Genomic DNA, 24,568 nt, shown 5'->3' with positions numbered 1-24,568 from the left:
GGATTTTCTTCGGAAATCCTTGGTTTCTAGCTTAGAGACTAGTGAGAACAAAAGAATAAGAAAAGCAAAATTCATGGAAGGTGTTTGTTAGCCCCAAACCTTGCATGTATATGTGGTATAGTTACTCGTAACAGCTGCAACACAAGCTTTTGTATAGCCACCCCATAATAAACCATCACCTCTGCCCTGGGTACCACACGTGGAAGGGAACAGCCCAGTCTCACCTCTTGTTCAGCCCACTGCTTCTGGGGTGCCAGTGTCAGTGACAGCTGAGCACAACACCCCAAGCTCAAAATCCATCCACAAAGAAAAAGCAAAAAGTAAAAGAGATAAGTGAGTAGTCTCACCCAAATTTTGACATGGCAGAAGCAAACGTCCATCTCAGAGAACCACTGAAACGTCACTAAACTAAACTGATGTTTCCCCATCGGTACTGCCTGCAAGTGACTTGGCAGCAACACATTGGGACCAGTGATTTCCCCGCTGCCCCTGGAAGACAATTTCAATTTTCAGTTGGTTCCTTGAGCCTGCAAAATCAGAAATAATTGATAGCACCAACACTCCTGCAAAAACCAATGTCACTTGAGAGTGCCGTGACTTTCCACAAAACCAGACTGCTGAACTGCACACATCCATGAGCACAAGGTCTTCAGAGGCTGTGAGACAGACCCACGCAGTCAACACTGCATTATTAGGAGGCTCAAGGATTACACAAGCTAACACAAAGCTCCTCTCTGACAGTCCCGAGCCACTGGAGTGTCTACAATGGATTCATTACTGTTTCAAACACATAGGTGAAAGAGGTAGGCTTATTCTTCTTTTCCATTTTTATTTCATCTGTAATTCCACTTCCTGCAGGAAGATAAACTGCATAGAGTTTTGCAGTACCACATACAGTAGTAGCTGTAGTATTATAGCCACTACAAGCTAAGGGCATAACAGGAGGCAAGGTATTGGGAATATCCAACATCCATATCACCATCCCAGTTGGGGATATCCAATATCAGGGAACAGTATTTGCTCTTATCAGAGTGGTGCTGGTGCACACTGCAGTCAAAACACAAACTATAATTAATCCTCCGGTCTACCTAAAGGTACCAGTTTTCCTGCAAATCCTCCCTCACACGCCAACAAGCGACAGAGGCAACTCCCGCAGCCGCCACAAGCACCAAGTCACGTGAGGGGCTCGGGATTTGTGACTGCCCCTGACGTAAACAGGATGATGAGGTTTTGTCAGTCTCTCAGAAACTGAGTCTTTTCTGAACAAAAATTGAGAGTTAAGGGTGTCAGAAAAAGGCAAAGTTAGATCGATGTAGTTAAAAAATGCTTGTCATGTTGCCTTGGCTGTTACAAGGCAATCAACTGCTTTTTATAATTCCAGTTCTCAAAATCCCCCTTGCCACTACCTGGCTCTTTGCTCCAAAGCCTTCTCCCAGCTCTCTCCCAAATGATGCTTCATTCTCACTCCTCCTGCTCCATTTGTTTCCCACTCTTCCCCTTCTGCTTCCATCACTGCCCTCTCTTCTTCATACATCCTTCCATCACCACCCTCTTTCTGATAACCTCCCCCTAACAACCCTTGCCTCCCCCCAACTGGTAAAGGACATAGACAAGTCAGAAGCCTGAACAGCACGTGCTGTATGACATCTGCTGAGCATTGCGTTACTTGTTCTGCTTGCCTGCGTTAGTCCTTCCTCCACAGCTTTACCCTTTCTTTAGGGGCAGTTCTGCTCTTTGTGCTCTGCTTGCAGAGGAAAGGAAAGCAATTGCCCAACACAATCACATAAACTCCTGCTTCAGAGAGATGCTTAAACCAGACTCCTAAAGCTGTAGGACTCAAACCCACCAGTTAATGCTGAAAACCGTGGTCAACTTCCTCGCTACACCTCTGCACAGACTAAGAGACTCCTGAGAGCATGTAACAGTTAGTGCCATCCAGTTCAACCCCAGCCTTAACCTCAGCCTAGCCACAGGTGCTCTGGTAGCCCTTGAGCACACACAGCCCTTGGCCCAGTGGGTGTCCACATGAAAGCCTGTCACACCATGTGCACCTTAAAGACACATTGAGTGTTTCTCCGTCCTATCATCACATGGCTTATGACTAAGAAAATATTGCAGATACAAATCCTACCACTTATTTTCATGTCTTCTCTCTCCTGGCCTACTAGTGGGGTGACGAATCAAGATAAAAACTTGCTTACAGTAAAATATCACAGCTACTGTGAGAGAATTTATTCAAATGTCAGTTTGCACTTCACTTAACCATGTAACCTAATGTCTTTCAATTAACTGTCAGGTCATACCTCATCACAGAACCTTTAGTTATTGTTCTATATTAATTGTATGAATAAAATATTTCAAATTCATTAATCATTTGTTGAATCAGATTTTGCATGACCTGCAATTAAAATATAAACTCTGAGCCAGCATGCCCTTAAACATATATAAAGCAATAACTGCAATGTAAAATACACAAATTTACCTGTTTTGTCTAGTCATAGGTTTTGGGCAGTATTTCAGTTTAAATCCCATTTCTATTTAGGACAACGTGTAAAGCTCTGTTTCAGTCAGTGGGACATTGGCAAGTAGTGAAATGCAGTATTGAGAACAGAAGTTTTCATTAAACGGGTCTGTATCTGTGATCCCTTTCAGAGGAAAGGTATTTGCTCCTTCATTGTCCTAAGTCAATTTAAAGATCAACCTGTTTTCAGAGGTGTCTTCCCTAGCAGCTAAGTACTGCCTTCCTAAAAGGTGACACCTAGTTGCTTTCTCCCATATCCACACTTTCCTTCAAGAAATTAAAGAAAAAAAAATTGGTTAGCCCTAATAACTCCCTGCTTTTCCACGACTGCAAAACCAACCAGGCAGGCAATAGAAATTGCAGTAACATGTAGTAACATGTAGCAGAATTGGTTTGAACAGCTTCTCACTTAGCAGTGCTTTATGTAACGAGGGCAGTCAGGCAGAAACCCCTGGGAGAGCTACCAGCAGCTGAGCCACGCAGAGGGGAAGCAACGCCGTCCTCGCGGCAAGGGAGAGGTGACAAAAGCTGCCTTATGAGAACGCTGCTGACTAGTCAGCCTGACCCACACAGGCACAGATGTGACACTGTGCCAGCATGATGCAACAGCTTATTCCCTCTTCACATGGGCATCCGTATCCTTTGCATGCAGATAAGCCTGTCCGATAGCTGTCTTGCCAGGTTGCAAGTTCCCAGTAAAACCAACCATAATTAATAGTCACTTTGACCTCTAAGACAAAGCTCAGCTAAAACCACCAGAAGCCCTTTCCTGATTTCAGTGCGCTTGGATCAGAACTTGTACTTCACAGACACTCTTGTAGTGCTTCAAATAAAGGCAAGGAGGGCTGGCAGTGCGTGTGCACTGTACGTTCAGACATCCTCTTTGCAAAGGACCCTGTTGCAAAGGGCTTCTTAATGGATTTTGACTGTTGCATTTACTATGAAATGAACATAGCAGATACTGCAGGCTAATTCATTAGCTACTTGTGATTGATTCTTGTTTTCATCACCATAAAAGCAGATTTCCTGTGGTTAACATAATGATCCTGATTCCCTTTTTGCTTACACACAGTTAAGTCAGCCACAGCTCTACTGAGTTCACAGCAGCTGCTACACCAAGGCTAAAATGGGTTTAATGACTGGAGACTTGGATTGGGTAACTTAAGCATAGGTTTCATTCACCCTGGTCTCACAGAGTTGTCCAAAATGATTTTTAAGCTCTTTCTACATGAGAATTACTTCCCTTATCTCTACCAGGTAGTTGCCTCAAGGGTGAGAAGCAGCCGCTGTTTAACAGTGCTCAGTTATACTGCCCGTGAGCTCAGGGTACGAGTGCCACATCCAATTGCCATCACCGGGGAGACTTTTGGGAGGTGTAACGTGATTACAGTCAAATGTGGTTTATCAGAATAGGATGGAAGACAAGAAAGTCATTAGGCAAAATGGAATTTCAGATAAATGGAGGACCATGGAACTTATCTGATATACCTCAAGGGACGTGACCTTCTTTTAGATGAAGTATCACCTTGATCAATGGCATTTTAGATGACAGACCTGAATGGCAGCACTGCCAGTAAGTCGGGGAACATCTCCTGCTGTTTCAACAACTGCCATGGGAATTCTTGCTACTGTAAGCCATCCGGACACTGGTTTACACTTTATTCAAAGGATGTTACCAGTCAGCAGAGCAGTGATCCCACAGCAACACTAGAGTACTGATGGAAATATGATCTGGAACTAAAAGGGGAGGAGGCTGAGGTGAGGACAGAGAGAAATTGCCAATCTCAGCTCCTCTACCATCCTACCATGCTTTATTTGGAAGATTTCCATTCAGATTGACAGGCAACAGAAGACAGCACAGACAGCTCAAAATACAAGGGATTTATGCTCTGTGCAAGGCTCCTGAGATGCACAGAACCACAAGGGAAAGACAGAAATAAGAGTTTAGCAACTTTAACAACAAACTCTACCAGTACAGAGGAAGAACAGTCAGAGACCAATACAACTACACGAAACTTTTTAGGAGCTTCAATATTCAAATAAAAATCATACAAAAGCCAGAAACAAACACCATGTAACTAAGGGCCAGCAAACGCACAGGAACACAGTCAGAAAAGCTAAGGAACAAAACAAATTACAATAACCAAAGAACATAAAAGGCAATGAAAAAAGATTCAATACGATGTGAAAAGCAGACAGGGCAAGCCACGGTTCAGCAGAGAGGCACAGCAAAGACGATGCACAGAAGGGTAGGATTCAACATATTCAACATTAGCCTCAATTCTCACAAGTAAGATCAACTGTGAGCAAATACTGCATGCAATTAATTTTTAAAAGAAGCAGAACCTTTGGTTGGAATAGGAAAAAGCAGCTTACGAAACACTCAGAACAAGATAGATGCAGCTCAAATTTTCTGAGTCCTTCCTGATTCAAGAAGAGCATTTAAGGTTTCAGAACAGATCCCAGATCAAACACTGCACGCTCTCTTGAAAGGAAACTGTGGGAAATTACAAACCAGTCAGTTTAACCTCATCCTTGCAAAGATTTTGGAACAAATAAGCAAGCAGGCAGTTTACAAGCACCTACAGGACAGGAGCATGACTGAAAAAAAATACTAGCAGCAATGAGTTTGTCAATTATGAATCCCAATAAATTCATCTCAGTTCCTCCTGATTTTGCACCTATAAAATTTGGGTTTGACCCCAAGCCAGGATGAGCTTTTCACACTTAGAAAAGCATTTTTAAAAACAAAGATCATTGCAGAATACTGCAGAGCATCTCTGAAATCTAAAAGCAGGAAATCAGGAAAGAAAGGACTGAGCAGCATATTGAGACATGAGGCCTCAAATACATAACTAGACAAATCAGGAGTAAGTAGCTAGGCAGTAGCTTGGCAGGAAAAGGCTTGCTGTGGGCAAAAAAGACAAATCAGTTTTATTTATCCTAATGGGGATGCTGTCCCTAAAACACTGGGATAATTATTCCATTTTCTTTGTTGGTGGTGATGTCTCAGCTGGAGAAGTGCCAAAATTCAGGGTTTGCACAGTAAGAAAGATATTGGTAAATTGGGGAGAGTCCAGATATAAGCAAAAGGAAGAGTTTGGGAAAAATATTCTTCTAATCTTTCCTTGTAAAAGCACATGTTTTCAGATAAGTTTCTCTAAAGTACAGAAAACCAAACAGTAATAAAAATCTTCCAGGGTATATAATTTGTGAATACAAAGCAATAAAGCAATTACATTCTAAATCAACACGGGGGAGGCAGATAAGAGAGGAATTCGCTGGGCTAATTGAAAGCAAAGCTGATTTGTTCGTGAGGTATTTAAGGAAAAAACCTGCTACTAAGGAAGCCAAACAATTTATTTATGTATTTATTTTTATAAAAAGAGCACCAAGGGCAGTGCCTAGACATGCTGGCATCCTCCTTGGAGTGAATGAGGATCCTGTTGTCCTATCCTACAGGCACCAGGTTTCTATAACTGTGCAACTGAGCATAGACTGGGCAACTGGTTCAGCCCCCAGATAATTCAGCCTGGCCACAGGACTGACTTATATTGCCTTCTCTCCATCCTTCAGCGGGCTTCCCAAGCCAAATCAGGATCGCTGGTGCAAAGCACAGCATCGCACCAACATTGCTCCCTCTACACCTTTCTAATCTGGGCCAGTGATGGTGCTGGAGACCTCAGCCTCAGCCCCAGTCTGCCATTAGGGTTAGGGTTGGGAGAGCCACAAAGCCTACAGCTCCAGGGACACTGGGGCTGGAAAAGGCGTGCCAAGGGGAGCACAGCATCACACCAACATTGCTCCCACTACATTAACATGGTCCCTCAGAGCACAAGGAAGGCGTGACAAGCCTGCAGCTCTTCTGTGTGAATCCCACCTACTGCTCCCGTCTTTGCTGCTGGATTACCTCAGTGGTAGGGGAGGGCACCACAGCCGGCCCTTGCCTCTCCACAGTGCCATTGAGATCATAAGTTAGGGTCTGGGAGCAAACAGTTTTACTGGGTCGGTGACCTATCATCACCCAGACTTCCAGTTGGTCCACAGAGTGGGACTGGTTCCAATGAAGTTGTTTGTCCACTTGTTAACATGAAAGTAGGGACTGAAGAACTCTAGCGTTTGCAAGAAGGCTCCCCACCTCTTTTTAAAAGGGTTCAGAATAAAAGTTAGTCTCTGGGGCACGACGGCTCTTACCTTTGAGCAAAAACGCCGAGCAATGATGCAGAACCTGCGAGTGAAAAACCAGGAGCACAACACTATTAAAAAAGATTGCTGAAGGAATGAAGAGGAGAGAATAAATGGAATAACTAATACACATTTGCTCCAAGGTTCTCTCTGCACCAATTGGCAAAAAGAATACAACTGAATCATTAATAATTGAAGGAACTTGAAGACAAAGGCATTTTCAGCCAACATGAGATAAAGGGATGAAAGAGGGCTGTAATGAGAATTCTGAGGGTGGTATTTGGGGGGTAGGGGATGGGAAGGAGGGTGTTATATTTAAAAGAAATTGTTCCTTTGTAAAATGAGAGCAAGCATTCTCATTACTAATGCAGACACATGCATCTGAAAGACCTTATTCAGCTGATGGTGTCACTGAACACCCCTTTGGACACAAGCTCTCCACTAACAATATTAAACAAGCATAGAAGGCTGCTGTAGCAAAATATAAAGTATCACTTTTTTATATATTTTAGCCTCATAAATCATTATGGGATGAATATTAACAAGCATCCAGCTTTCTGAGCTCTTTTACTATGATGATTCTCTGCACATAGTTGATGGGATATTTAAACTGGCTTAAGCTTTCATTGCTTTTAGAAGTCGGCCCTGCAGACCAAGTCAAAACCAACATTACTTGCAAAACACACTGGGAATCCCTTTTTAGGATCCAAATTTCGGATAGAGGAGTTTCCACCAATACCTTTAAAGGCCATCAGCTACAACTTCAAAAACAGCACAGAAAAGATCAGACTAGATAAATTTCCTAGGAGGAAGGAAGGGGATAAAAAACCATAAGCCCAATTCATAAGTCTGTATCATCTGCAGAAAGGACTAGTAGCAACTTGTCATGAACCAAAAGCTTACACTGTCAGGGTAACCAACTCCAAATTAACTATTTATATTTTCACCCAAAAAGCTATTCTTGCAAATCTTTGCAAGCCCCAGGAATATGGTAGTGCAAACCACAAAGGCATTTTCAGAATTACACTGTAACATCATCACTCATCACAGCTAAGTCAATGGGAAACAACCAATCCACTATTCTGCAAGAAGACAGAAAATGCAACAGAGCGCTGCAACGTAGCACAACCTGTCTGCAGCCCCACCCTGAACAAAAGCCATAAACAGGAGGAGGGTGCCCCTCCTGCAGCTGTTCACACCCAGAGGACTTCTTCCCAACCCCACATGAAGACTCCATTTTCTGGTCTCCTAGCTTTGCTCAAGTCACCTTCTGCTGTCCTCCAAATATCCCCACTACAATCAGCAGGACAACCGGAGCTGTAACAGTTAGTCGACCCAAGTAAACATGGCAGGACAGACCCTCCAGAGCCTGTTCTTGGCTGTACTCTGCAGGTACAAGCATAGAGTCACAGAAGCAGAATGGACAGAATCCAGTTTATTAGGACAGTGGGTTTTGGTGGGTTGGGGTTTGGTTTGGTTTGGTTTTTGCATTATCTTCTTTTAGCTGCTGGGGATCTCTAACATGTAGGCTCACCTTTCTAACGCCTGGCTGTTGGGTACTGTTATTTTCGTGAGTCTCCCTCAGATCATCTCTCTTTGCAGATCTTGCTGCAATCTTGGAAACACTTACCCTGCTGTGCCACAGCTCAGCAGCATTTCAGTGAGCAGAGAGGGAGATCCCGAAGCCATTCACCCCATCCACCTCAGCACAAGTCATCTCCACCGAAGACACACACTTACCTTCCACAACCAAGCTTTGACTTTAGCTCAGACTAGAACCTCAAGACAACGCAAGTACATTAAACTTGGGATTCATCTCACTTAATAGCAGCCCTTATTCATAGGACTTGCAAATTGCCTAATATTTTGTACTGCCCTCATTAGTCATTTTTAATTGCTTTCCAGTCAATGCAAACCAAAAACCTCAGAACTTGGACAACTGGCAACATCATCCTTCAACATTTCATTGCTTACACTCAGATATAAATCTTCTGCCTGACAGCTTTCACAGTAGAAGAGATTAGTGGAAAAGGAATGGGTTTTCATTATAGGTTTTATTCTCTATTCATTGCATGTGTGAGGTTTTTAAGGGAGAAAATCAGACTATGTGTTCCTTTGGAAACTACCAATCGTCTCTTCAACTTAAGTTCTTATTCTTTCTTATTCAGAGACTAAATTTTGAAGAACAGAAAAATAAATATTTAATGCACTTCTTAATAAAGGGAAACCATGAAAAGTCAGTAATAAATCATGAACAGCTTTACTAATAAAAAAATATAAGGCCATGCCAAAATAACCAGCTTTCACACATAAAGAACTAGCATGCAAACAAAACACAAGAAACCCACACCTGCTGCAGAGAGTTGCAGGTCAAGAGTCAGAAATTTCACATCTGGTAAGGCTGCCTGACCTTTGTTAACTTATGATATTTCTCCAGGATATTTTGATTCTTTGCTACAAGATGTCATCTGTTAAGGCCATCAAAGGACAGGGAGCTCTAGAAAAACTCAAACTAAGCATTTCTCAAACAGCACCAACTGGTTACACCTGGGTGCTGGAAAATATCTGAGCTTTAACCACTGCAATGCTGGGAAACACACTCTTCTTCCAGCCTTTTTTGTCCCCCCAGCAGATTGTATTTGCTGATGCTTCTTGCTGGATTCAGGCCTCTTCCAGTTGCTAACCCCTGTTAGTCCATCAGGCCCAAATGAAATCAGCTTTTTCTTCTTGCTGCTCTTCCCCGCTCTAACATTCACAGATCTCTTCTCTGTTCTCTTCTCCAGCTGTTTCTGAGGGCAGGGTTCAACATTACAGAGGCAAGTCACGTAAGGAGCATATGGCAAGGTTCAGTGAAAGACACTGGCAGGATGAAAGGGGTTTTTTTCCTTACACCTTTTGGAGAGACTTAGAGTGTCTTCTCAGTAAAAAGCCATGTCTACACATGCCCCATATACCGACTGTCAAACAGATCAGCTGATTCCTGTCTCCCACCATCGCAAATTCCAAAATACTCTGTTACTCTAGCGTTTAACAGGACCTATCAACCATTAAACACAGTTAAAAGCTGTGAATTCTTAGAAGTATTCAAACCTTTTAAAAACAAACAAATAAAAAAGCATGAGCTTATCTTATCCTCTGATTTCTGCTTCTTGAGTCACTACCCAGGGGTCACACCTGATGGTGGGGGAAAAAAAGAAACAAGAGCAGCTCTCCCCCTCCGAACCTCACAATGCTTTCAGGCTAAGAAAACATCATCATCATCTGCTGTAAGATTTAGGATAATTCTTAAATGTTTCTGTGTTATAAACATAGGAGCAAATGTAAATAAATCTAAAATTACACAAATGTGAAACTCACATTTACATTACTAGCACTTCATTTCTTCCATCTTTTTCCCTTGTTCTTCAACCTATTTCGTGTAATATTTAACAATTCTCTCTGATTCTTTGGCTTCCGTCCATCTCTTTCCCCTTTCTGCTGCTCCTTTGCATCTCTATATTCTCTTCCCCTCATTTTCCCATCTTTCTCCGCTATCTGTGTCCTCACAGCCTGCATCAGCTCTGCCATGGCACTTCACTCACTTCCGCTGCTGCGGGCTGTGCCTGCCCTCTGGCCAGGCCCCCATCAAAGGCCTGCAATCTCCCAGCCCTCCCAAGAACCAGGCTGCCACAGCCACACCACACTCACATGCTGCAGATCCTTGGGTACATGCTAAATGCATGTCCCCAGCCAGGTCATCCTGCACATGGCATAAATGCCCACTCCCCACCATGCCCCAAACACCCAGAGTCCCTGGTGCGTCCTTCACTGCACCCCTCCGCCTTCTGGCTCTCATTCCCCCTTGTCCCCTGCCCCACACTTCATCCTAAGCAGACCAAGTGCTGCTTAATCATCTCATAGCAGTGTCAGGAGGCCCAAATGATTACTGTTTTGTATTGCGTGTCTCAATCCTTAAGTGAAAGCTGTTCAGTACATGTATTCACCCCATTGTCAAACTACTTTCAAAAATTCACTAACCATGCCACCGGGGCATGCAAAATGGAGTAGTGTTTTCTCTCCACTTTCCTCACCTAGCCTTAAAGCCTTTTTCCTTGTCTCTTTCCATCCCTTGAACAAGGGAGAAACCAAGTGTAGGAGCCTTCTCCATAAAGATATATTTTATTAATAAGTATACACACAGGCATTGGTTCAGATTGACTCCAACATACAGCCAAGATAGAAATAACTGAGCACTATTTTATTTTGTTATGCCTTGGTAGAAATGATTTTACACTTCAGTAACTTGAAAAACGAGTCACTGTGACCAGCAAATGCCTTCTACCCTGCAACATGCAATCTGATGAGGAGAGGGCAGAGTGCAAAAGGCACTTGAAGATAAAAGTCTCCTGACAGCATGCCCCTAATATCCATGCATTGAGCAGGTGCTTGCCATCTGATGGAGAGCTCAGAGAACAAGATAAGCTAAAAAGCTTAAGGCTTTTTTTGCTATCTCATTTTATTTTTATTCAACTAACACTCCACATGTTGCTATTTAATTTCTGTGGCTCAAGGTTTTGCCCCTTTAAAAGACCAAAAGAGTCCCATGTCCCAAATTAATCTTTCATTCCTGAAAAGCACTGGACTGAATCTCCTTATTTCCCCCTGGGTACACCAAGGGCAGTGACAGCTGATCCCTGCCTGTGCTGTCCAGCCAATTATTATTATTTTCCTCCTGAAGCCCACAAAGACTCTTCAGGAGTGAAAGCACTCTCAGTGCAAGGGCACTGCACAAACACCTGCTAAGAAATGAATTCATGAGACAGGATATTGGGTGGGAGGAGAAAAGAGGCTGTAAGAGGCAAGGTATCTCACTGGCACCAGAGGCCAGAGCCCAGTCCAGCTCCTGCATCTCTTCCCTGACTTCCAGAAACTAGGTGAGAAAAGATTTCCTGCAACCCAGCTTTTTTCCCCACTGTTTGACCTTCCTTACCCACTAGCAGGGCAAAAGATTATTATACTGTTTACATTTTATCTACACTGCAGCAGCCTGGGGCCTCAGTCCCAAGCCAGCCCCAGAGTACTAGGTGCTGCATCTGCTTGCACCAAGCTTATCAGCTGCACAGCAAACAAACAACAATGTAGATACAGAGGGACAATGCCTGTCAGCTGCAGGATGAGGTAGCATCTCAGCTGGGACCTGCTGATGCATTTTCAGCTAGCACTGCATGACATGGGAACCCTCTGAGGACAGCACGGGGTTCGGCTTGCGACAAGCTGCTTTCTCACACCTCCCAGTCCACGTGGAGGGGAAGCAGGAAAGAAAGCAAAGAGTACATAGCTTGAAAATTGGCCGCAAGTGCTGTATGGACTGGGACTAGGACTAACACACACACAAAACCAAAAAACACACAAAAAACCCACCACCACATCTTTGTAAGCAAAAGCAGTCAGGTCCAAACCACTTACAGTTCATGCTGTCCTTGGCCAAACGTATCTAATGTCTCTAGCAGTCTCTCTAAGTGAAAGACAGCCAAACCCCTGATGTAGCCAGTTCCCTTCAAGCTCTTAAAAACTGAAGACTAGCCCATAGAATTCTTTAAGATAAGAAAACTAGAAAAGAAAAATAAAAAAAAATAATTCTGGCTTACCTGAAGATTCAGAGAAATTATGCTGCACTCAGTGAAGCCCAACCCTACACATCAATGCCCTGCTGAGAGCCTGGCTGCTCTCAGGGAAGAGCTGACCTGAGCAAAGCCTGACGTTAGGGACCAGAGTTTGGGAAGAGAGGGGAGGGGTCCCTGCAGGCAAAACTCTCCCCACTGAGCTCCCAGCAGGAGCAGAGGCTGCAACAGAAAGGCCCAGAATTCACCAAGAAGGGATAGATGGCGCAGAGCAAAACCCAAGCTGACAAACGGGCTTATTCATTTTCTCACTGTTTATTACGCATAAGCACGGCGCCATCTGCTTTACTATATCCTTTAAAAGGCTGTAGTAGCAAGGAGGAAGGCAGCCTGTTCGCCATCCTCCCGCTGTGGAGCGTAGGGCAAGGCAGGCTGCTCTGCACAGAGGCAAGGCTGCCCCTGCCCGAGGGCACCCGCGCAGGCGCTGCTGAAGGGCCAGGGTGCTGGGCGGGCAGGCAGGGACAGGGCTGGTGGGAAGTTGACTAGGAAATGGCTGAGAACAGCAGAGCACTCGCACCTCACACGGCCAGGTGACTTGGGGTCCCATCACAGGCTGAGCACCAGCACTGCCAGAGAGAGGGAGCGGGGAGACCGCAGGGCCAGGAGGGGAGCCGGATTGTGGCTGTGCTCAGGAGAACACCCATTACCCTGGTTGTAACCGGAGTGTTGCCCGAGCTGGACAGTGCTTACTGGCACGCAGTCCTCCGCAGTCTGGCTGCTCCGGCAGCCTTGGTGAGAGGAGGGAGCCTGCATTCCTGCAACTTCTTCAGGACACAAAGTTGCTGCTTCCAGGGCTAGTTCTCCTTCTGAAAGTGTCATTCCCCAAACAGAGGGAAACTACCTTGGTGTCAAAGCTCTAAGTAAGACTGAGGCCCAGGTCACTGAAGAAGTTTGTTTACCAATTTCAAAGCTGGGTGGCTTCAAATGAGGAAACATGACAACCTTAGAAAGGGTGCCTTGAGGTTGCCACCAAATGCAACAAAGCTGCAAGCTATGAGCCTGTTCAGTCAATATGTGCACATCTCACATGGTTTTGGGGATCCCAGTATTAGATCAATCACTCAACCCATCCCACCACTGATTACTGCCATCCTCTCCCCCGTACACGACCAGCCTGACTGGTTGGTAAAGCCTCAGTGCAGCCCTGTGGAATCAAATGCTAGAGAACTTTTTATATATATATATATATATATATATATATATATATGTATGTGTATATATACACACACCCCACATAACTGTGAAGCACCCCATCTGCTCACGTTACAACACTTTAAATGCATGCAATTAACTGAACTGAAATGGCATAAGGATCTGGATCAGTCAGTGTCTTTTTCCCCAACTCCCACTATTTCCACCTCTCTCACCCTAACATATGGAATGCCATATGAATTACTGAATGGATCATGCTAAAACTGGAGCCTGTAAAATCTATTTTTAACACAGATTACGGGGGGATATTGTCAGCCCGTGGTGTAGCATTGTTTGCCTTACAAGCTTGGTCTGTCACTACTTCTGGCAAGCCCCACTTCCAGCGCTGACAACTAATCTCCAAACTCTCAAGTATTTTTCCTCAGTGCACTGAAATAAAACTCAGATTCATTCTGAGTTCCTTGGCAGGAACTTTTTAGGAATAGCAGGTCAGGCAAGAGTTAGCGCACTGCAGTTTTTCCAGCCTGCTGCTGCTGCCATTCTGAAGTAGCCATGGGATGCCTAACAAGGATGCCCTGTTTCCACTGTCAAACTGCCATGGTATGTATTAATAAAACATACAGGGCTGTTAACCTGAGCTTTCATGAAACAGCATTGAGATACACAAATCATATGCTGCCCCAAGAAACAGCTCAAGAAGAGTCTATATATTTTTTCATCCTCTGGTACAAACTGGGCGGGTACAGCTTTTTCAACCCCTCACTGAAAGCCCCTCCATCCTAAGGAGCCACTACAACATGGTCAAAGTCTTGGCAGGAGAAATAATTAGAGCAACCTGGTTTGTTTATATGCTGACAATTAAATCCTCATGCAAAGCTAAGCAGACTCACAGTAATGATCCAGCAGCAAACAGACACAAAAATACAAAATCTCTTTACAAGGACACAGCAAGCTCTAGTAGGCTTTTTAAAGCCAAGGCAGGTCAGGTTGGCCAGGTTATTATTAGCTCTGAGCAGCCCATACCTCAGTGTTAGCATACATTACCTGAAACTGCAGTGGTTTCCCTTGAAAATCAATTAAACCATTACCAATCTCATCTTTACAGCCAAATGCACCATCAGCATTGCAGACTCAATCCAAAACCAATGTCAGATAAAAGGCTTCAGGTGAGGTCATACAGAATTAGAGGGAAGGTGTGCGAAAAGAAAGTGATTTCTGGACAGTAACTCTTCATTTTAACTTCTAGAAGCTTATCAGAATCAAGCTCCACGGGAAGCATTTTTCCTTTCCACAATGAATTTAACAATTCAGAGAAGAGCAACTTACACATACACACAGAGGACCATGTGGATGCACAGTTTCTAACTGATTCCAGAAATGATGCTTACATTTGCATATTAGATTTTACCCGAGGAAATGCAGGTGCTGCCTAGGCAAAACAGGAGGCTGGGACCAATCCAGCATTTCCAGCTCTGGCTGGAGATGAACAAGCCGGTGGTTCACAGAGTTCCTAGCAGTTAAGGAAGGGAAGCTGGGTGCAGTGAACCAGCTTTAAAAGTGTTTAACAAGGCAGAAACTGGAACTGATGTGTCATAAAACACTATCAATTACCATGAAACTGTTACTTCATTTTAATGTACCACAGATCTAAGCCTGCCTCTTCAGGGTACCACCGCTTCATAAGCAGAGGCAGCTTAGAGCCTCACACTTAAAATGTTTTCACGTGTTTCCTCTCCCCTCAATGTGAAAGAAATTCACAGTCATTCCTTCCTAGTTACTCTCTGCAGGACTCTGAAACTTCAGAAATGCTCTCATATCCTTCCCTGTGACACTGAAATTCATTGGGAAGGCTGTGGCTTCTTCTTGTGTGTCTGCAGCGGATCAGGCTTTCACCCTGCACGTACAAACCTCCCTCCCTTTCCTCTCCATCACTCTGCACTATAGACATTTTCATTTGCTTTCCCTGATGTAACCACAGATCAAAGGATCTGAAGCATTTTAAAGCTGGGCTAGGATCTGACACGAATTAGGCATCCATGTAAAGCCCAAGCAAAGAGACAACCGGTCTCTGTGGCCAAGGCACTGCCCTTGCTTCAAGTGGTGCCTTGCATCACAGCAGAGCCCTTGGTCTGGTCAGCTGAAGCTCCCCCAGCCCATATGTTCCTCTGGCTCACGAAGGGCGATATGCTATGCCTTCACTTCGGCACAGGGGTAGGGGGAGAGGGAGAAGGGGGCAAATTAATTCAGAAGCTCTTGGCAGGCATATGAGTAACAAAAGAAAGGCAGAAGTTATGTAGAGCAGGCTTGCACTGCCAAGTGAAGTCACAAGTAGCTTAGTTCATATCTGAATCTTTTTTATTTTTATTTTTGTTGTTATTATTATCAGCATTTGGCAAAAGAAGCCAGGAAATACCTTGCTGGTGATGTCTACTTCTCCGAGCACAAGCCAGTTTGGAATGCTGAATGGCTCCCTGAAAAAAGGAGAACAACACTTTTTCTGAGCCTCCAACTTTTACTGCCATTTATTTAAGCAGTATTGCAACAATTTTATTTTTGCTTTTATTTTCTAAGGTATTACATGATGATAACAAATCTTCCCAAGAATGTTAATTTTTCTCCTCCTCTATTAACTGGACATGGTCTCAGGGAGAGAGGGAAGTTTCTCAACACACACTGGTGAAAGTTGAGTTCAACCTAATAGGAAAAAGCATCAGTTCACTTAAAAGCCTTATAAAGAAAAGAATCCTGAAAGAATCCTGTCTTTCAGATATGTAAACACAAAGCTAGAATTCACTGGTTCATCTGAAAAATGAAATACATGGTCCCACTGCAGGATATAAATAACTCCCAGTTAAACCAAAGTGAATGACTTGCTCCCTGCAGCAGCAGAACGTATGGTCTAACAGGGCATCTAATTTTGAAGGAACCCATTTTTAACTTCTGGGCAAAGAAGTTTAAGCTTAAGGAGGACGCAAAATTATATATGTTACTTACAAAAAAAGGCCCAGTTTAGCAATATATAGAGCATCAAATTCATAGAACACTAAGCAAGCCACCTACAAACCTCTTGCTTGAAGTGAAAGCCAAAAATACAGCGCGCTCCCTGACAGAATATACCCCTCCATCTGTTTGCTGCTTCAGGTCAGATTAAATACTGCAGCTTCCTAGAAAGCTAAACAAACTTTACCTAAAGGGGCCCTCAAAACACTGACATGTGACTCTGGCAGGCTTTCTTCCTCCTTTCGAGAGTCTGTAGCCACAGAGACCTATGCCACTGCCAAGAGACTCACCACACTCCCTGAGGCAGCGCTTCCTCACACCAGGCTGTTGTGCCAAATGCTGTATCTAAAAGCAGTTGGATGCTTCTCTTGGGTGGACCCCAGGACAAGATTTCTCCATTTCTGCCAGTTCAGCTTTTTTTCAGAAGTGTGGCTGCTGGTAGAAGCAAGCTGTATGCTTATGTTTCACCCAGTTGCAATGGGGTCCCATTTGCACAATCACAAAGCAGAATTTTGTGTTCTCATGAGCACAGTTTTTTAGGGTCAAGCAACCTTTAATCCAACAGCTTGATGCCAATGTCATGAATCAATATATAAATATTCAGATAAATATAATTACCGTGAATATTTCACTTGCATGAAGTCCTGGTTCTCCTGTGCTTTCAAGCACAGAACTTCTGCAATCTCGAACGATGGCAAGCCTCTGTAGCTGCTTGTACTTGTTATCATCCACCTGGTCTGGATGGGACACCAGCACTCTCCACTTTCAATAAGCCAACATTCAATTTAACTCATTCGTCTGTGCCTGTCCTAATTTGCAAAGACATGTGTTACCTCTCCTTTCTAACTACTACTAAAAGCTGATGGTGGTTTACACCACTGCATGGAAGCCTACTTCATAACATATTGGCTTACTGAAGGAACAAGCTCCTTCTTCAAGGACAGTATGAGCACAATACCTGTGACTTTAAATGCAAAACTAATCTTACTGATAACTGCCCTTACTTAACTAAAACTGCATTAGACGCAAACAGTAAAACCTGGCAGTAAGAAACATGAAATACACTTCCTGAGGAAGATACCTAAAATAGTTTCTTAAACATCCTGTATAAATAGTTGCATCAGAAGCACCTCTTCTGCATGAGTGTTTAAGAAACCACTGTTATTTCAGAGATGGCATGTGCTTTATGAGACTATGTGCCTGAATCGGCTCTGTTCTAATGTTTTATGGACTGCACAAAATTAATTGTCATTCATTCTTATACCACCATAAATACTTGACAGAAACACAGCTCTGTAACCAGCCATTTATATATCGGTATTTCGCATCTCGGCCTCACCTGCCCGTTCCTTATAAGCCATAACTGACAGAAACCCCAGGTGCAGGCTCTCTACAGAGCAGGAATTGCTAGATTTATAGTCATTACTAAAGCAAATGAGAAGACAGTGAATGGACGAAGTGAACCTGATGCATCATAATATCTACCATGTCACGTGTAGCTCCTATGGCCAGTAGAAAGATACCCAGTTCTTCAAGAAGCAGGGCAAGAGAAGCCACAAAAAAGCAGCAGCCAGGCACAAGCTGGTTGATGATACCAACAACACTTCAAAGTGTATTGTCACAAACTGGTGTCAAGCCCACTAAATTACTCAGGAGCACTTTCTAAATAAATGTGGATCATTTTGTTGTAACAGCCTTCTTCACCCTGCACCACTATGAGGCAGCTTCCCCAGCTTGCTTGCTCCAGCACATGTGTGCTTCCTCTCACTTACAGAGGATAAGGTTTGCTCTTGAAGCCCAGACTCTCACAAGCACAAATGCTCACAGCACGCTGCTGCAGCCATATACACATGCACCAGCAAAGCCTTCAGCCCAGAAGAGACACCACCATAAACAGCATGTTGAAGTGGTCCTGTGATTCCCTCTACTATCTCCCCAGCGCCCTCAATAGGACTGAGAGAGGCCTATGAGAAGTTCACACACAACCAGTAAACTAATACAGAGTGCAAAGTAATTTGCTTGCTTAAGTAGTCACCATATTGTCACGCAGCCTACTTACTGTTAAATCACCATTCCTTCACCTCTATAGTAGAGTGAGGAATGTCTACATGTATAAACAAACCCTAAATATCTACAGGATTGTGGGCTGGTGACAAAGTCCTAATACCCGAATCCAGGTAGGTTTGCTGCATGGCAGCAGTGCTGCACTTATAGAAAGACAAGTGTCTCAATGGCAACCAGGTATTCATACATTTAAACATCCCGCAGCCACTGCCAGGCTGCATGACAAGCAGCAGGGTAGCCATCGTAGACGGCAGGCCAGGATGGTGCAAAGTACTGCTTTTCTTCCTGAACTGAATGCAGTTCTGCCCTTTTTCAACTCTTCCCCTTCCACCTCTCGTTGTCCCCCTAAGCTGAAATATAAAAGCTCTGGTTTGACAGAACCGCAGGGAAATGTAAGGATGCAAACATGTTATTCACAATCCAGAAAATCTGTCTTCTGAATTAGAAGCAGCCAACGGCTGAATTCTCCAGGGCAACTTGCTCCGAGTACTTATGCGGCCAAGGATAAAGCTGACAGAGCAGAAAAAAAGCTCAGATTTAAGCAATCGCTTGCTGAGCCACTGAACCAAATACAACTGTGGATAGGACTTCAGAACATTATGAGACACATTTTGGTTTCAGCAGCATTCCCCTCCTCACCTGTGTCATACAGCCACAGCTGAGGTCAGCAGAGCTGTCAAAGCCACTGCAGCCCCTCCATAAACACCACAGACTGATAGCCATTCCTCTGTAAGGATTATTTGGAGTTCATTACCTTTGGCTATCCAGTTTGCTGCAGCAATAAAAATAACTACTTCAATAAAGTAAGACCTATACAGAAAGACTAAATTAATAGGAGTTAAGTTCAGACAATACTGAAAAGAGATATGATAAAAGTATCATATCCAAACATTTACAAGATTACTGTGTACAACAGAGACAGGTGCAGTGGATATGAAAAATAGGTCTATCAAGGCACTAAAAATATAGGTATTTATTGGAAGAAATTTTCTATCAGTAAGGACAGTGAATCAAAAGTAAAGCAACGCTAGCACCAATGATTGCACTAGATGCCTGAGCTAGAGCGAGGGAACTGGGGAACAAGCTCTAACTTCTGGCTAACCAACTTCCTTCACCCACCCAAATATTTTTATATGCAGTTTTGGCAGCTCCCAACACAGCTGCTTCTCCCCTCCATTATTGTGATTTTCAATTTAATAGATCGTCATTTCTGTCCCACTGCATTCCCTCTGAGCTAATATCCTGCTGCTAGGGGCAGCAAAGAGCCTTTCTGCTAGATTTTAACCTTCCATTTTCTGTGATGTGCAATGCACCGTGGGGTGCATATTGCTACACTGCAGAAAGTTTTAATTCAGAAGCAATCCCATGAACACTTTCTAGGCACTAGCTGGGTCATTTGGTGAGAAAAAGCAGCTAGGAAGGCACAAGAAAAATACTACATAAGCCATAAAAAGACCAATCATTTCTTCAAGCAGCGGGGTGCTATTAGATGACAAAGTCTTGTCTCCCTTGCAGTGCTTGTCTGTAGTAAAAGGGCCGGAGACAGCTCCGTGCTGCTTTCACCCCAGCAGGCAGCAGCAGGGCTATGCCAATATGGATCTGGTGGAGCACAGAGGCACTTTGGCTGGTGGGGAAGAACCACCACGTTGTTTCCTAGGGCCACCCCAGGCGCTGCAAGATCTCCGTAAGTGATCTCAGTCAGGGTCACGTTAAAAGGCGCCGTCTGTCCCCGCGCCCTCAGCTCTGCCGCTGTGGGACTGCTCCTTATGTAAGGCGCTCCCCAAGCCAGACAGAGAAGGCCTTTAACACGCTGGTGTCCCATCCAACACTCCTCCCAGGAAAGAGTTTAATGAAGGCTGTTTTCAAACAAGGTTAGGAGGAAAACAATTATCTTTTTTATTTGTATGAATACAGAAAGTAATTGAGCAAAGTACAGAGGGGTGGGCAGGGGGGAAAGAAAATGCATGGCCTCTTTCCTCCTCTCATATATAGCTCCAAGCCTTAGAAGTACTGGGGTAAATACTTAAGTTCACAGGATACACAGTATCTGAACTGGAAAAATATGAGAAGAAAGTGGAAGAATAAAAACATCCACAAAATCTTCCAGCTTTTTTCCTCAACTGATTCGGGGGTTTGAGTTTTGCCACTCCCACCCCCCAAAACAAAGAAAAACTACAATGAAACTGAACCTTTTTGTCCAATCACAGAATTTTTTTTCCTGAAATGTCTCACATTAAACCAGCCAGGCCAACATGAAAAACATTCTCGTAGGGAGCATGGAGTTAATGATTTGCTCAATGGGGAAAGATTTGATTTGCCTCCTTCACATCAAGACTTGGCACAGCTTTCATGCCTCATCAGTGGTATCCAAAAAGCCCAACCTTACAACCACCAATAAACTCATAACGGTACTCAATTGCTCTGCAGAAGTGCCTGTCTCTTACAATTTTACATTCTGTATCATCTCTTTACAACTACAGCTTCTCCCATTTTTGTGCTCGGCCAGGACCAGGCTTCTTACTGGCACCACTTTGTGGAGGTGTGGTCCTCTCCCCACGTTTTGCTCACTTGTTGCAAGGCCAGGCCTGGTGCTTCAGTGCCCTGTCAAAGGGACATCACAGGAGCAAGCTAACCCATGTACGGCCACTCGACCACCATCTGGATCACAGGCCTGCTTCCCAGGAGCTGCTCCGCTTCAGCGGCTCCCTTCCCCGGCAGCGACTGCCATGGCTGTAACAAGGCAAAGCAGGCGTCTTTCTAAAAGGGATTAATGTCTCAGCACCAACTTGACCTACTAAACAGAAACTAAATGACACTACAGCTCTGCCCCACATGCTGCCACCCTACCCTGCACCAAACGAAGGCTGTGGCAGTGCGCAACGCTGCAGGTCTGCCCTCTCCACACTTTGCACGTGCTTTGGCTCATTAAGCTCAACCAGGAGGCACCACGCTGAAAAGCTGCCCTTAGTTGTTCTGTTTTCCCACAAAGGAAATTCTCATTTCCATCTACACTCTCAATACTCCCTCAGTACAACAGTATTGCACCTGAGCACTTTAGTGAGCAAGTTTATTGTAGGTTACACCTATTAAGCCAAAGATTACTTCTGCTTATTTTGATTGCAACAGTGTTTAGGAAACAGATGAGAATGGGGCTGCGTTGTACCATGTACTGCACAAACGCACAGCAAGATTAATTTAGATACATAGGTGTTGTACAGTATCAATGTTTTTTATGGCAAATGAGTAGCAAAAGTGTATCACAAACATTTTCTAGTAACTCCAGGACCTCTTCTTTGGTGGGGTAAAATGCTACTTTGCATGAAGTCATATGCACCTATTTTCATTCAGTGGGAACTGGTGCAGCAGAAAAGATTTCAGATTTTTAAAATGCTGGTATTATTGAAAGACAGAGGAAGATCACTGTCCCAGAGAGTCTGCCATCTCAGCCATCATTAAATATCGAGGCGGGGGAAAGCCCTCCTTCATTTATGTGGTGTAAATACACAGTTTCTCTAGACAGAGACTATTACTTTAACTGCCTCAACTTCTATTTAAAGCAGCAAATCTTTTATTATTTTAGATTACTTGGGCTAGAGGACAAAATCCTAGATGTGGCAGAAAGTCAGCATTTTATACCAGGATTTTTTGTTTGTTTTTTAAAGTATCTCTCTTGTTTTAAAAACACAAGTAAAACAAAGCGCACAATTCCACTAACACTTGTACATAAGTACCCCAGTGTTTAACATCAGTTTGAAAACTGTTGTAAGGGATGGACCATAAATACGATTTTAAGTTGGAAGATTTCCTCCTTATTTTAACACTTTTTAAAAACTTCTCTGGAAATGAAAAGGACTATTCACAACCTTGAAAGATGGATTGTCCGGGGAATTCTGTCCTGTTTCCATATACTGGTTTTATACACAAGGAAGGTTTTAATACTGACTAAATTATCCAAACTCTTATCGTATTATACACCACACAAAAAAAAACCAAACCCAGAAATCATGCCTTTTGGTGACTTTTTTTTTCCCCACAGTAAAATATGCAAGAGTGTAACATCAAGAATACCCTTTCTTTCACACAATTCTTGTAGCTGCTGAGCGCTGCACAAGGTCCCCTTCATACTCACTCACTTCAGTGGAAGTTCCTACAGCATCCTGTGGGATACTCTTAAACACTGAGTTTACAAAGCATTTAAGCATCTGTGTAACTTTAGGCACTTGGGCAACCCATCCTCACTTGGCAAAGCACTTAAGCACTTAGAGTAAATCATGTGCTTGGTGGCTTCACTGACTCACAGCTTTAATGTTATCTCTTTACAGGACTGTGTAGCTTCCATAGTGCAAATGAAGAGAGAGTCCAGAAGTTATGGACCAAAGTTGGCTTCGCTTTTTGAAGCCAGTATGGTTAACAGGTAAACTATGTGTACCATAAGCCTATTATGTGCAGTACATAAAAAGCTCTGACTGGGATCAGATGTTGGCAGGTGTCATTAACTTTCTGTTAAAAGAAATAAATGCATGTGTTCTAAATGATGAGGAACCTTTGGAAACCAGCAGTAAATAAAAGTACTCTTCAAGAAGAGGTCAGGACTGAGCACGATGGATGTAGCAGCATGTTCACTACTACATACCTCACTCTGTAAATAGCAATGCATCTTTGCATCTGCTACACTTTTCAGTTATAGATTAGCCCTGGTTTTGCTCTAGTTTATCGGCTCTTGTCACCATGGTAACACATCTATACCTACCAGATACTTACCCCTTTCCATTCCCTTCCTTCAGAGAACTTGGAACTGATTTGGAGTTGTTTATGTACCTTTTATTTAGGCATTTCCCCTGCACACACATCTCCAAATACTGAGTTACTACAGGTCCTCCACACAGAAAGGCTCTGTGTTTTGCCCTCTGCAGGTCCCAAGGTTAATGGTCTGTACGATTTACTTCTGCCATTGATTTCTGCACACAATTTGAGCTGTGTGTCAACTACTTAACAGTTTTCATCACAAGCCCACTAGAGTCATTGGCAGGCTTGCTGCTGACTTAGTTACTGCTGTTCCCATTCATCTAATCATCAAACCAAATAATCCTTAATTAAAAAAAAAAAAAAGGGCTCTGAACTCCCAAACATCAATCTTTGGTGTATTGACCCTTTGTCACCTAGGTTTGGAAGTTGCAATAGAGTCCTAAATGATGACGATTTATCTTCACCAGTTACAATACTTTTTCTTCCCCCAGATGAGCAATGGTAAAACCTCTATTTATTAACCTAGAAACACTGTAGACAGGAGAGCAAGATGTTCCTCTTTCAGAGTCACCCAGTTTTGGTGTACACAGAAGAAAAAGCTAAGACACAACAGAGCATTGGCTGAAGAGAAAACTGAGCTAGCAAGAAGTGCAGGCAAGACCAAGCTGTCCTCAGAAAGCCCCAGAGGAACAGAAGACGCTAAGCACATGCCTACACCATCAGTTAAGAGCCTGCTGTCTGATCAGACTCACCCACCATCCATATTATAAATCCCTGGCTCATGCTAAGAGGATGCTTCAACCCAAGCTCTCTGAACAAAGAGATTAGTCATATTCACCATCTTAGCACAGGCCCAGACTATTCATGTGATCTGGACAACTTTGGCATGGGAAAGGCAAAGCAAGCTACTGACAGCCACCAGCAAATTGGAGAAGATGGCTCCACCTAAGCACACTTCAGATGCTTTGATCCAGATATAAAGCTAGGCTCTGGCCAGGCACAGTGAGGCCTGATGTGCTGGAGCCTACTTCTTATTTCACATTGCAAAAACACCCAGAGCTGAAAGAGGTGCAAGAACTACCATAAAAAGGCAAGTTTCGTAGACCACCATGATGAAACATCAACATCTGAGATTGGGCCCCAGCAGAGGGAAGGAGAAGGCAAGGAAGATTTTCAGATGAGCTAACTCACAGACTGGAAAGGTCCCAAATAAAACATGCTGTCAAAAAACTAAGGAGAG

At 43.7% G+C, this 24,568-nt stretch overlaps 1 protein-coding gene across 26 annotated transcripts in view; it reads right to left on the bottom strand.

Annotated features, from left to right (window-relative positions):
• Positions 1–24,568, bottom strand: part of MAP2 (microtubule associated protein 2) — a 238,636-nt gene that overhangs the window by 144,318 nt on the left and 69,750 nt on the right. The window contains exon 1 of one of the 26 annotated variants that reach the window (XM_064452057.1): positions 15,932–16,120. The exons of the other annotated variants lie outside the window; for them this stretch is intronic. The gene's annotated coding sequence lies outside the window, so the exon portion shown is untranslated. Of the gene's footprint in view, positions 1–15,931; positions 16,121–24,568 lie in introns of those variants that run through there. 26 annotated transcript variants of the gene reach the window in all.

This window comes from Phalacrocorax carbo, chromosome 5 (genome assembly GCF_963921805.1).
Source record: "Phalacrocorax carbo chromosome 5, bPhaCar2.1, whole genome shotgun sequence".
NCBI classification, from domain to species: Eukaryota; Metazoa; Chordata; class Aves; order Suliformes; family Phalacrocoracidae; genus Phalacrocorax; species Phalacrocorax carbo.
Note: the sequence above shows the minus strand (reverse complement) of the source record. Positions and strands in the feature narration are given on the sequence as shown.